A 6,421-nucleotide genomic window follows, 5' to 3' on the forward strand; every position below is an offset into this window, starting at 1 on the left:
TATATCAACAGGGTGCTTTCATAGCCTGGTTGGGAGCTCCTCCTGAGACGCTCTAGATCTAAAAGGAAACTTGACGTGAATCCTTTCCTCAAGATAAAGCCTTGAATAGCCTGCCGAAGCGGAAGCTTGGAACAGAGTCCTTGAGGCCTAACTTTAGGTCTGCTTTCTTTTAACCTTAGTAAGCTTTCAGGTCACCAGGACCTGGCGTGGGCACCCTATTCCCTGCAAGAACACCTAGTACCAGCAGGCTCCACTAGGAAGCTTGGAGCAGAGTCCGTGAGGCCTAACTTTAGGTCTGCTTTCTTTTAGCGTTAGTAAGCTTTCAGGTCACCAGGACCTCGCGAAGGCACGTATTCCCTGCAAGAACACCGAGTACCGGCAGGCTCCCCTGGGCTGCTAAGAAACATCCAGGCCCGGAAACCTTTCCCAGTCACTCTGTGTATGCTGAATGTAGGGCAACACACTGCACTTTTCCTTGGTAGACCTAGGTATCCTCAGCACTCCAACAGCTCCAGGAAATCTGTTCTCTTACATCCTACATATCATGCAAATCTGCCTCATTGCCCTAGGCTGACCGGCACTGAGAAAGCAAAACTGCTTCGCACTCCTTCTACAGAGTCATACCTTAAGACCCCATACTTACTGGAGAAAGTCATCTTGCGTTCCAGCTGTAAACAAAGCACAGTTTTCCTCTAACACTGCAGGGTTTTACAAGAAGCAAAGCCGCGATAGCTTACCTAGACCGTTCCTTGGGAGAGGCCGTTTGCTACTCGGCGAAGTCCGTGCCACGAAAACGTTATTCAAGGAAGGGACCAGTGTGTAGCTAGAGTGTATATTTACTTGGAAGAAATCACAAGGAGGTAGGCCACGTGTTCGCTGGAAACGGGGACTGATGGCACAGGCCTTGCTTTCCCATTTTGAATGCTCCATTCATGCTGCCTTGAAATTCCCTAAATAACAGTTTTAGGACGGGTCTCTAGTCACTGTAGGCAGGGCTCTGGGAAGGGAACGAGTGTTCTCTATATCTACAGGGTGCTTTCATAGCCTGGGTAGGAGCTCCACCTGAAACGCTCTAGAGCTAAAAGGAAACTTGACGTGAGTCCTTTCCTCAAGGTAAAGCCTTGAATAGCCTGCCGAATCGGAAGCTTGGAGCAGAGTTCTTGAGGCCTACTTTAGGTCTGCTTTCTTTTAACGTTAGTAAGCTTTCAGGTCACCAGGACCTCGCGAAGGCACGTATTCCCTGCAAGAACACGGAGTACCGGCAGGCTCCCCTGGGCTGCTAAGAAACATCCAGGCCCGGAAACCGTTCCGAGTCACTCTGTGTATGCTGAGTGTAGGGCAACACACTGCACTCTTCCTTGGGAGACCTAGGTTTCCTCAGCACTCCAACAGCTCCAGGAAGTCTGTTCTCTTTCTCCTACGTTTCATGCAAATCTGCCTCATTGCCCTAGGCTGAGCGGCACTGAGAAAGCAAAACTGCTTCGCACTCCTTCTACAGAGTCTTACCTTAAGACCCCATACTTACTGGAGAAAGTCATCTTGCGTTCCAGCTGTAAAGAAAGCACAGTTTTCCTCTAACCCTGCAGGGTTTTACAAGAAGGAAAGCCGCGATAGCTTACCTAGACCGTTCCTTGGGAGAGGCCGTTTGCTACTTTGCGAAGTCCGTGCCACGAAAACGTTATTCAAGGAAGGGACCAGTGTGTAGCTAGAGTGTATATTTACTTGGAAGAAATCACAAGGAGGTAGGCCACGTGTTCGCTGGAAACGGGGACTGATGGCACAGGCCTTGCTTTCCCATTTTGAATGCTCCATTCATGCTGCCTTGAAATTCCCTAAATAACAGTTTTAGGACGGGTCTCTAGTCAGTGTAGGCAGGGCTCTGGGAAGGGAACGAGTGTTCTCTATATCAACAGGGTGCTTTCATAGCCTGGGTGGGAGCTCCTCCTGAGACGCTCTAGATCTAAAAGGAAACTTGACGTGAGTCCTTTCCTCAAGGTAAAGCCCTGAATAGCCTGCCGAAGCGGAAGCTTGGAGCAGAGTCCTTGAAGCATTAGCTTTAGAGCTGTTTTCTTTTAAGGTTAGGAAGCTTTCAGGACACCGAGGACCTCGCGTGGGCCCCCTATTCCTTGCAAGAACACCTAGTACCAGCAGGCTCCACTAGGAAGCTTGGAGCAGAGTCCGTGAGGCCTAACTTTAGGTCTGCTTTCTTTTAGCGTTAGTAAGCTTTCAGGTCACCAGGACCTCGCGAGGGCACCCTATTCCCTGCAAGAACACGGAGTACCGGCAGGCTCCCCTAGGCTGCTACGAAACATCCAGGCCCGGAAACCGTTCCGAGTCACTCTGTGTATGCTGAGTGTAGGGCAACACACTGCACTCTTCCTTGGGAGACCTAGGTTTCCTCAGCACTCCAACAGCTCCAGGAAGTCTGTTCTCTTTCTCCTACGTTTCATGCAAATCTGCCTCATTGCCCTAGGCTGAGCGGCACTGAGAAACCAAAACTGCTTCGCATTCCTTCTACAGAGTCATACCTTAAGACCCCAAACTTACTGGAGAAAGTCGGCTTGTGTTCCGGCTGTAACCAAAGCACAGTTCTTTCTCTTACACTGCAGGGTTTTAGAAGAAGCTAAGCCCCGATAGCTTACCTAGAGCGTTCCTTGGGAGAGGCCGTTTGCTACACGGCGAACTCCGTGCCAAGAAAACGTTATTCAAGGAAGGGACCAGTGTGTAGCTAGAGTGTATATTTACTTGGAAGAAATCACAAGGAGGTAGGCCGCTTGTTCGCTGGAAACGGGGACTGATGGCACAGGCCTTTCTTTCCCATTTTGAATGCTCCATTCATGCTGCCTTGAAATTCCCTAAATAACAGTTTTAGGACTGGTCTCTAGTCACTGTAGGCAGGGCTCTGGGAAGGGAACGAGTGTGCTCTATATCAACAGGGTGCTTTCATAGCCTGGGTAGGAGCTCCACCTGAGACGCTCTAGAGCTAAAAGGAAACTTGACGTGAGTCCTTTCCTCAAGGTAAAGCCTTGAATAGCCTGCCGAAGCGGAAGCTTGGAGCAGAGTCCTTGAAGCATTAGCTTTAGGTCTGTTTTCTTTTAAGGTTAGGAAGCTTTCAGGACACCGAGGACCTCGCGTGGGCCCCCTATTCCTTGCAAGAACACCTAGTACCAGCAGGCTCCACTAGGAAGCATGGAGCAGAGTCCGTGAGGCCTACTTTAGGTCTGCTTTCTTTTAACGTTAGTAAGCTTTCAGGTCACCAGGACCTGGCGTGGGCACCCTATTCCCTGCAAGAACACCGAGTTCCAGCAGGCTCCACTAGGCTGCAAAGAAACATCCAGGCCCGGAAACCTTTCCCAGTCACTCTGTGTATGCTGAGTGTAGGGCAACACACTGCACTCTTCCTTGGGAGACCTAGGTTTCCTCAGCACTCCAACAGCTCCAGGAAATCTGTTCTCTTACATCCTACATGTCATGCAAATCTGCCTCATTGCCCTAGGCTGAGCGGCACTGAGAAACCAAAACTGCTTCGCACTCCTTCTACGGAGTCATACCTTAAGACCCCATACTTACTGGAGAAAGTCATCTTGCGTTCCTGCTGTAAACAATGCACAGTTCTTCCTCTTACACTGCAGGGTTTTACAAGAAGCAAAGCCCCGATAGCTTACCTAGAGCGTTCCTTGAGAGAGGCCGTTTGCTACACGGCGAACTCCGTGCCAAGAAAACGTTGTTCAGGGAAGGGACCAGTGTGTAGCTAGAGTGTTTATTTACTTGGAAGAAATCACAAGGAGGTAGGCCGCGTGTTCGCTGGAAACGGGGCCTGATGGCACAGGCCTTGCTTTCCCATTTTGAATGCTCCATTCATGCTGCCTTGAAATTCCCTAAATAACAGTTTTAGGACGGGTCTCTAGTCACTGTAGGCAGGGCTCTGGGAAGGGAACGAGTGTTCTCTATATCAACAGGGTGCTTTCATAGCCTGGGTGGGAGCTCCTCCTGAGACGCTCTAGATCTAAAAGGAAACTTGACGTGAATCCTTTCCTCCAGATAAAGCCTTGAATAGCCTGCCGAAGCGGAAGCTTGGAGCAGAGTCCTTGAGGCCTAACTTTAGGTCTGCTTTCTTTTAACGTTAGTAAGCTTTCAGGTCACCAGGACCTGGCGTGGGCACCCTATTCCCTGCAAGAACACCTAGTACCAGCAGGCTCCACTAGGAAGCTTGGAGCAGAGTCCGTGAGGCCTAACTTTAGGTCTGCTTTCTTTTAACGTTAGTAAGCTTTCAGGTCACCAGGACCTGGCGTGGGCACCCTATTCCCTGCAAGAACACCTAGTACCAGCAGGCTCCACTAGGAAGCTTGGAACAGAGTCCGTGAGGCCTAACTTTAGGTCTGCTTTCTTTTAACGTTAGTAAGCTTTCAGGTCACCAGGACCTCGCGAAGGCACGTATTCCCTGCAAGAACACCGAGTACCGGCAGGCTCCCCTGGGCTGCTAAGAAACATCCAGGCCCGGAAACCTTTCCCAGTCACTCTGTGTATGCTGAATGTAGGGCAACACACTGCACTTTTCCTTGGTAGACCTAGGTATCCTCAGCACTCCAACAGCTCCAGGAAATCTGTTTTCTTACATCCTACATATCATGCAAATCTGCCTCATTGCTCTAGGCTGAGCGGCACTTAGAAAGCAAAACTGCTTCGCACTCCTTCTACAGAGTCATACCTTAAGACCCCATACTTACTGGAGAAAGTCATCTTGCGTTCCAGCTGTAAACAAAGCACAGTTTTCCTCTAACACTGCAGGGTTTTACAAGAAGCTAAGCCCCGATAGCTTACCTAGAGCGTTCCTTTGGAGAGGCCGTTTGCTACTCGGCGAAGTCCGTGCCACGAAAACGTTATTCAAGGAAGGGACCAGTGTGTAGCTAGAGTGTATATTTACTTGGAAGAAATCACAAGGAGGTAGGCCACGTGTTCGCTGGAAACGGGGACTGATGGCACAGGCCTTGCTTTCCCATTTTGAATGCTCCATTCATGCTGCCTTGAAATTCCCTAAATAACAGTTTTAGGACGGGTCTCTAGTCACTGTAGGCAGGGCTCTGGGAAGGGAACGAGTGTTCTCTATATCAACAGGGTGCTTTCATAGCCTGGGTGGGAGCTCCTCCTGAGACGCTCTAGATCTAAAAGGAAACTTGACGTGAGTCCTTTCCTCAAGGTAAAGCCCTGAATAGCCTGCCGAAGCGGAAGCTTGGAGCAGAGTCCTTGAAGCATTAGCTTTAGAGCTGTTTTCTTTTAAGGTTAGTAAGCTTTCAGGACACCGAGGACCTCGCGTGGGTACCCTTTTCCTTGCAAGAACACCTAGTGCCAGCAGCCTCCACTAGACTGCTAAGAAACATCCAGGCCCGGAAAACTTTCCCAGTCACTCTGTGTATGCTGAGTGTAGGGCAACACACTGCACTCTTCCTTGGGAGACCTAGGTTTCCTCAACACTCCAACAGCTCCAGGAAATCTGTTCTCTTACCTCCTAGGTGTCATGCAAATCTGCCTCATTGCCCTAGGCTGAGCGGCACTGAGAAACCAAAACTGCTTCGCACTCGTTCTACAGAGTCAAACCTTAAGACCCCATACTTACAGGAAAAGTCAGCTTGCGTTCCGGCTGTAACCAAACCACAGTTTTTCCTCTTACACTGCAGGGTTTTAGAAGAAGCTAAGCCCCGAGAGCTTACCTAGAGCGTTCCTTGAGAGAGGCCGTTTGCTACACGGCGAACTCCGTGCCAAGAAAACGTTATTCAAGGAAGGGACCAGTGTGTAGCTAGAGTGTATATTTACTTGGAAGAAATCACAAGGAGGTAGGCCGCTTGTTCGCTGGAAACGGGGACTGATGGCACAGGCCTTTCTTTCCCATTTTGAATGCTCCATTCATGCTGCCTTGAAATTCCCTAAATAACAGTTTTAGGACTGGTCTCTAGTCACTGTAGGCAGGGCTCTGGGAAGGGAACGAGTGTGCTCTATATCAACAGGGTGCTTTCATAGCCTGGGTAGGAGCTCCACCTGAGACGCTCTAGAGCTAAAAGGAAACTTGACGTGAGTCCTTTCCTCAAGGTAAAGCCTTGAATAGCCTGCCGAAGCGGAAGCTTGGAGCAGAGTCCTTGAAGCATTAGCTTTAGGTCTGTTTTCTTTTAAGGTTAGGAAGCTTTCAGGACACCGAGGACCTCGCGTGGGCCCCCTATTCCTTGCAAGAACACCTAGTACCAGCAGGCTCCACTAGGAAGCATGGAGCAGAGTCCGTGAGGCCTACTTTAGGTCTGCTTTCTTTTAACGTTAGTAAGCTTTCAGGTCACCAGGACCTGGCGTGGGCACCCTATTCCCTGCAAGAACACCGAGTTCCAGCAGGCTCCACTAGGCTGCAAAGAAACATCCAGGCCCGGAAACCTTTCCC

The sequence above is a fragment of the Balaenoptera acutorostrata genome, chromosome 10 (genome assembly GCF_949987535.1).
Source record: "Balaenoptera acutorostrata chromosome 10, mBalAcu1.1, whole genome shotgun sequence".
Classification (NCBI taxonomy): Eukaryota; Metazoa; Chordata; class Mammalia; order Artiodactyla; family Balaenopteridae; genus Balaenoptera; species Balaenoptera acutorostrata.